Below are 7320 nucleotides of genomic sequence, written 5' to 3'. Positions count from 1 at the left end.
TCTCACAGGTTATGAGCTCCTATCTGCCTCGTGTTGCAGAACAATTTGGAACAGGAGAAACCTGTGTGGAACAGAAACTTTTTCGGTAGTTCCTAAAAGAGAAAAAAAAAATTAAAAAGCTTGGGCTCGTCCGGGATTTGAACCCGGGACCTCTCGCACCCAAAGCGAGAATCATACCCCTAGACCAACGAGCCGAAACAATAAAGTTCTTGCATCTATTTCCTCTGAATTTCGTTTTCCCCGCCAGGCTACCCCGGCGTTTTTTTTCCTTGTTCCTTGTTGCGACTGTCAATTTTCTTGCCTTCTTTAGCTTTTATTTTCATCGTTATGAAATCTCACGTCTAACTCTAGCCCTGTCCTCATTTATTCTCTCCGATCTACATCCAGGACCTTTCCAGACTCCCGATTAGGTGAGAAGCCTTTCAGATTCAGGCCACATTTGAGTTCCACCGGGCCCCTCCAGGGCGGGTCTTGCCGCGAGCTCGAGTCTGGAGGGAAACGAAACGGGTTGGAGCTGGAGGGCCAGGAAAAACTCGTTTGCAAGGTTGTACGGTCCTGAGCCCCAGGACAGACGCGCGAGAAGTATATCTAACTAGCGGCTACCACCCCGCACGGGCCTAAGATCCGAGGGACCAGACTGATGTGGGTATCAAAATACCGGAGCTGGAGCTGGTTTGATGGTGCAGCGGGATGGTGTGCGTTGTTCCAGACCCATTGCGGTTTCCCTGGATGAGTTAAGTTCTCCCCACCTTTGCTCAAATTGTTTTCTCGCTTTAGAATTCTCTCTCCCAGTCTCATCCCTATTCACGTCAAATCCTAGTACTCCTTCCTGCTGAGGCTCAAAAATCTTTTCATGGAACGATAAGAATATATAAAAGGCTAAATAAATGAAAAGTCTCTCTTTCTTCATGGATGCGTATGTATAATGGGGTCATACACTCAGGCTGCAGGTCACAGGTAAAGGATTTGTTCTGCAAATTAATGCCTCGAAGATAGCAGAGCACATACACACTTTTGTAAAATATTGGGTACCAACAAGTGGTCATGGGCCTCCGACATCTGGTCCTCAGGCAGCAACCTAAGATCAACCAGAAGAGGGGGAAAAAAAGGGCATCTCTTAAAAGAAGATATCTCAGAACCTTTCCAGCTGGTCGGTTGAATTATGAATTACTGCATACTCCTTAATGCTTACTAAGCCTACCAGACAAGATCCATTTTTCACGATGTGATACCTGAAGCTGAACCACCAGTGAGTGAGCTGTGTTTCTTAAAGACAGGGCAGGAAAGGGCTAAGGTCTACACACTGTAGAAAGCTACTCCAGAAGGTAAAGGACAGAACTGAGGAGCGAGCGGCCAGCCCAAAATAGCACTTTCTCCTTCGAGCCGGAATCGAACCAGCGACCTAAGGATGACTGGAAACGGTGCCACTACAGTCCTCCGCTCTACCAGCTGAGCTATCGAAGGGAGTGCAAGCGTCTCTTTTCTAGAATTCCCTGTTCAGGTCAGAGATAAACAGAGGCGGGTGCGACGTGACTCTTTGGTTACCCATAGTTGGATACCACGGAGTAACCATCTTGTGAGAACTTCCTGCATCCACAGTTTTAGGAACGACCCTTCTAGAGCTGGGTTCTCCTGCTTCACCGAGGGACTTCCAAACAGGGCCAACCTGTGCTCTCCAGGAACCGCCAGAACCCTGCATCCCGAGGTTGCATGGATCTTCACTCCGCCAAGAATGGGGGTGGAGGCAAGCAGGGGAGGGGGGAGGGCGTTGTTTACACAGAGCGCACGTGGCCGGGGCTTTCTTGGCATGGGGTGTGCCTAGAGTTGGGGCGGCCATTTGGGGTTTGGGAAACATTCTCACCTCGCTACTCCGAGCCAGGGAGCGGGGCACGGGTCTCATTTCCTCCCTTCCTGCCCAGGCCTCGGAGCCCAGGCGCACCGGTGCAGGCCAGCCGCAGCTCTTTTCAGCTTACACGTTTGCAGACTTGGGGACCGCGAGGGTGTGGAATTCAAAATATACGGGTAAGCCCAGAGTTTCTGGGAGAGCTGACTTTTGGTGAAACTATTTTAAGGTTTTCCAAAAGAGGAAGCCACAATCTCTTTGAGTCAATAACATGGCCATCCAAGTCTCAACCTGAATCCCCCCGCCGAGATACTGAAGTGTTCGAAAACCACTGAAACAGGAAAACTCTGCCGAACTGCATAACTAGGAAGGTCGGCGAGGGCAGGAGGATCTGGTTCTAGGTTCCATAAACCTGTCCACGGCGGCTGGTAAGGGTTCGATCCCATTGTCTTTCTCCACAGTCCTCATCCGGGCTCGGGCTGGACGACCCTCCAGGGTCTGCCCGCGAGCGGATCTGCCCAGGTCCTCTCGCAGCTTATAGTGCTGTGCGCCACAGCCCAGCGAGCAAACAGGACTTGCACAGTGGCACAGGAACCTGAGAGGGAGCCGCTGTGTTCCGCGGTATTTATTCCGGAGGTCTGTCCTACACCACGAGGACCCAGAGGCGAATATCCGGGTGGATTAAAGTTATCGGAGAGAGGGTAGTAGTGAGAAGAATTAAAAACAGTAGTAAACACCTTAAAGGCCCCAGCGAGATTTGAACTCGCGACCCCTGGTTTACAAGACCAGTGCTCTAACCCCTGAGCTATAGGGCCCTGCACTTGGAATGTTTTGTTCTTGGTAGTGAAGGAAAAATTTTATGTTGCGTCTTTACTAAAATACCTGAATGTTGGAAGCAAATGAAATCTGAATGTCGCTTCCATGTTTCCCAACCATTGAAATTCCGTTTGCAGGCTTTTCCTGGGAATAGCGCAATATGGGGGTCGGTGACAGAGACAGCCACTATTTAAGTCTAGAAAAATATGCCTGACCCAACACAATCTAACACAGTGAAGGCTTCTCCCCGCCACCCACCCCCAGCCCCAAGCTACAGATTGTCAAAATTAAGAAGGAAATCCCACAGAGAGAAGTTGCCTACCACGGGTCTCTTAGCTGAAACTTGGGTATCTACACTGAGTTTCGTACTTGACTCAAGACGTCCACCGACCTGCAACCGCCCTCCTTAAGTTCCTTAGATGTGGGGACCCTTGGTAACATCGAGTCTCAGCGCCAGAGCAGGCATTCATTTAATTCATTTCTTTATTCAATAAACACTGAATTCCAAGTTTATGCTAGGCTCTGCACTAGGAACTAGGCACCCAGATATGGTCTTTACCTGGAAGTCACTGTCATAGTTTTATGGAATAAACGAACTTCAGTTTTCATGAAAGAGAATAATAAAAAGTGGCTGTGGTGGTGTAAGGCAGTGGAGACTGCCAAGGATCACGGATAGAGGCCTTCTGGAGGAGATGCGTTTGAGCCGCACTCTAGAAGTAGATTAAGGCACAAGGCTGGGGATGGAGTGCTTTCTGGTAGAAGATTGGGAGGATCAAGTCTGGCAGACTCCTGGAGGTGTTGAAAGGACCAAGGCAGCCCACTGCCTTCCTGAAAGTGAGGGAACGTAAGAAGACAGGTTAGTAGGAGACAGATATTTCTGGAGTGAAGTTGGCCGTTTGAAAAATTGAAAATGGAAACTCATTAGGCATGGATATGAAGGATGAATTGAAGGTAAGAGAAACTAGTGTCAAGGGAACACCGGATATTGGCCATGGTGCAAATGCTCCAAAATAAAGCTTCGAAAGGGTAGCATTTATACACTCAGAAGGGGAAAAATGAATGAAAGAGATATGGGACAGATTCTGCTGAAGGTAAATATGAATAAAGAGGAAATAACACAATAAAGAGGAGAGAGTTGGGGAGATTTCTCAAATATAGCTTGAAGAAGCAGGATGATAGTTGCAGGGGAAAAAAACGTCTTAAAGGGAAGTTGGGTATCTGGAGACGGCAGAGAGGTGCTAAGATTTAGATGAGCTGAATTTGAGGTGAGGAGGGAGGAGTTTATGGGACTTGTACAATAGTTAGAATACTCTTCTGTCTAGAGTTCCATAGATTGATAGGTCAAGGTTAGCTCAAGTGACAGAGCAGTGATTTTTTTTTCTGATCTGACAAAAACTTAGGTATGAATTTGATTCATTCATACAAACATCTATCGTTGGCTGTTTTTGTTTGTTTGTTTGTCTTTGTTTTTGTTTTTTAATAACTAAGGGAAAAGAGGTCACTGCCCCTGAGTACATAGACAGGTATTGCATGTTTTAAAAATTCTTGCAGCACACTGGTTGAAAACATTCATGTTGATCATCCATTGAGTTAGAGCTAAGAATTATGTGCTCTTGAAGAAAAAACATACAAGGAGAAAACAGCAGAGGTGTGAATAGGACAATTCTGAGTAGCCCCTGCTGCCTACATTTGTCATATAAGTGGGTGTTATAATTTTTTAAACATTTTCCTTACATTTGGTAATTTCACATATTCACATATCATGTCCTTAGAAAAGTTGCTTTCCCACCTGGAGCTGTAATTGGGCATGTGACCTAGGTTCCACCAATCAGACGTATCCAGGGAAGATTTCAATTGAGAAGTGCAAAAAAAGGAATAAATGATCCTATAGGGAAATACCATGTTTTTTCAATGGTTAAGGTGTTAGATTCTTGGGTATGGGGTTTCTTAAATCTGTAGATTGTTGTCTTTCTTCAGTTCTGGAAAATTCTCAGGCATTATTTTTTCAATTGCTGTTTTTGTCCCTTTTCTCCTCTCCATTTATAAAACTGAAATTAAACTGAAAATAGTAGACTTTCACAACTTGTCCTCTATTTTTTAACCTCTCTTCTATATTTTGTCTTTTTGTCTTTCCATGTTACATTCTGAATTACATGCTTTTACTCATAATCCAGTCAAATCCAGTCATTCTTTCTACAGCTATGTTTAATCAGTTATTAAATCTACTGTCTGAGTCAATTATAAATTGTAATTTTTAATTTAGAGGTTCAATTTGATTACTTTTCTAAAGGAATTTTTCCGAGTTTTATTGAGATATTATTGACATACATAACTAGGTAAGCTTAAGATATAAGTTTAAGGTATTATTATTATAAGCAAACTATACATTAGAGCAATTAAGAAGAGGAAAAATAAGAGATCTTTATTTATTCTTTTTCTAACACTCTTTCTTTGTACAGATCTGAATTTCTAACCTAGAAAGAGAGCCACTCTGGAGAACTTTCACCATTTATTGCAGGACAATTCTATGTGCTATGGATTTCTTGAAATTTATGTTTGTCTGAGAATGTCTTTATTTCACTATCACTTTTGAAGATGACTTTGCTGGCTACAGAATTCTAGGCTGGTTGGATGTGTTTTTTAATCAAAATATCTGACGATATTTTTTATTGCTTTTAGAGAGAGAGGGAGGGAGGGAGAAAAGGGGGAAGGAAGAGAGGAGGGGAAAGAGAGAAAAATAAATCAGTTGACCAGGGATCTTACATACTCAGATGGAGGATCTAACCCGCAAACTTTTAGGTACATGATGACAGTCCAATCAACTGAGCCACACCGGGCCGGGGCCTCATGGGATATTTTTTCTTTTAACACTTTAAATATTTCATGTAAGTTTTAATAAGCTAGCAAATGCAGTTACTATGAGTGATTGCCCCAGACAATCAAAAGACTTTAGATAAGGTGCCAAAACACACCGTGCTACTACGTGCTTGTCTAGCTTCTTTTAATTCTTCATCTGTATTAAGCAAGCCTTTAACTATGGTAACAGCTGACTCTTCTGAGTTCGTCTGAGTACGAGTTAGCTACCTGTACCTAACCTTTTAATTAAATATTATAATTTAGTTTCTTCTCTCCATTTCATGTGTTCCTCTTAAGGGAAGAAAATAATTTTGTTTACATTTGCACTGATGACCCTGACTTTCTATACCATAAACATTAAAAAAAATAATTGTGAGCTAAGTATTACCAACCTAAATCAGTCTGCCTCATTATATTAAGGAGAGAGTACTAAAATGACTTTTTTCAACCCCAAATTCTAAATTGCAAACTCTCTTTGAATAAGATTACTTCATGCTTTTGGGTTCGCAGCAGGAGAATGTAATGAAGAAGGTGGAAGCACCAGGCAGTTTACGCACAATTCAGCCCCATTTAGATTTGAACTCACAATCCCTGATTTACCATGCACAAACTTTTGAGCACACAACTGCACTAGCAGCACCATTTGAAAAAGGTTCTAAATAGAGAGGTTCGTGAGTCATTAAAATAGATCCAGCTTTGAGACTTGTCCATCATGTGCAAACAATTGCAACTCCAGAGAAACAGCTGGGTCTGAACAAGGCCCAAACCTGCCAGCAAGATACCCATATGACGCTTGGAGTCAGCAGGTTATTACCTCTGGAAATTCCAGATCTGCAAGGTGCATCACAACTTCCCAAGTTACATTCATTGGACAGAGGCCGCAGCTCCCTGAAGAAGCCCAAGGTTCTGTGGCTTCCTGAACAGGCACTGGAGACAAATGGAGAAGGCCAGAGAGCACTGGTGTTCTAGTAGGACCACTTGCTCTGGCTCCAGATCCTTTACAAACATTTCAGATCTCATCTGGTGTGTGCTTGCCACCCCAAGATGGCTTACACAGAGGCATGGCAAGTCACACCCAAGAAGCCTTCCCTTGATTGTGCCACTCCATTCTCCCATAGAACAAAAAGCTAAATTGCCAAGGATTTGAACTTCCATATCCATTCAGGCATAGAATACAAGGAAGGCCTAAGGTTCTGTCTTTGGTTTGTGTCAGCTGGTCTCCTCATATGGTGACATTCAAGGCTGGAAACTCTCCATGGCTACAGAGCAATGGAGCCTCTGGAAAGTCTCCAGTCCCACAGTGTTGGGAGAAAGAAACTTTTCTCTATCCTCTAAGGTTCTTTCAGGTGGTCTCACAATCAAATTGACATGAGACAGATTAACAAGAAAAATATAACCAAATTTAATTATGTAGATATGGGAACTCCCTATGCATGACAGACTCAGAGACTTCACATACTTATTTGACAGAAGAATAAATGAGGTATATCTGCCATTCTGAGCAAAGGATTCAGTAAGCCACCTTGGGACTTAAGAGAGGAGGAAGGTCATTCTCAGGATGAGATGAACACATGTTCAGTAATTAGAACCTTGTTCTGCCCTATAGATGCGACATAAAAAGTTCTTTCTGGTGAAAATTCTTATTATGGGCAAAGCTTCTAATTTAGATTAAGGGACAGGTAAAAGTTTCTTGTGGGTTTCTTCTGCAGGGTTTGGATTGCCATCAGCTCAAAATAATTCATGAACCAAAGTAGCACATTGTGTGGGCATACCTGTTTTGAACCTCTCCAGCAGCAATGGTTTGG

At 43.6% G+C, this 7320-nt stretch overlaps 3 non-coding genes across 3 annotated transcripts; all 3 read right to left on the bottom strand.

Annotated features, from left to right (window-relative positions):
* Positions 1–122: 122 nt before the first annotated feature.
* Positions 123–194, bottom strand: TRNAP-UGG (transfer RNA proline (anticodon UGG)). Its single transcript has one exon. It is a non-coding gene; the product is annotated as a tRNA-Pro (tRNA).
* A 1180-nt stretch (positions 195–1374) lies between these two features.
* On the bottom strand, positions 1375–1464 carry TRNAY-GUA (transfer RNA tyrosine (anticodon GUA)). The gene is given in 2 exon segments: positions 1375–1410; positions 1428–1464. It is a non-coding gene; the product is annotated as a tRNA-Tyr (tRNA).
* Positions 1465–2585: 1121 nt separating this feature from the next.
* Positions 2586–2658, bottom strand: TRNAT-UGU (transfer RNA threonine (anticodon UGU)). Its single transcript has one exon. It is a non-coding gene; the product is annotated as a tRNA-Thr (tRNA).
* Between the last annotated feature and the right edge of the window lie 4662 nt (positions 2659–7320).

Source organism: Sturnira hondurensis, unplaced genomic scaffold (genome assembly GCF_014824575.4).
Source record: "Sturnira hondurensis isolate 20B ecotype Veracruz unplaced genomic scaffold, ASM1482457v3 Scaffold0025484, whole genome shotgun sequence".
Taxonomy (NCBI): domain Eukaryota; kingdom Metazoa; phylum Chordata; class Mammalia; order Chiroptera; family Phyllostomidae; genus Sturnira; species Sturnira hondurensis.
The sequence above is the reverse complement of the archived record's forward strand: the minus strand, read 5'-3'. Positions and strand labels throughout refer to the sequence as shown.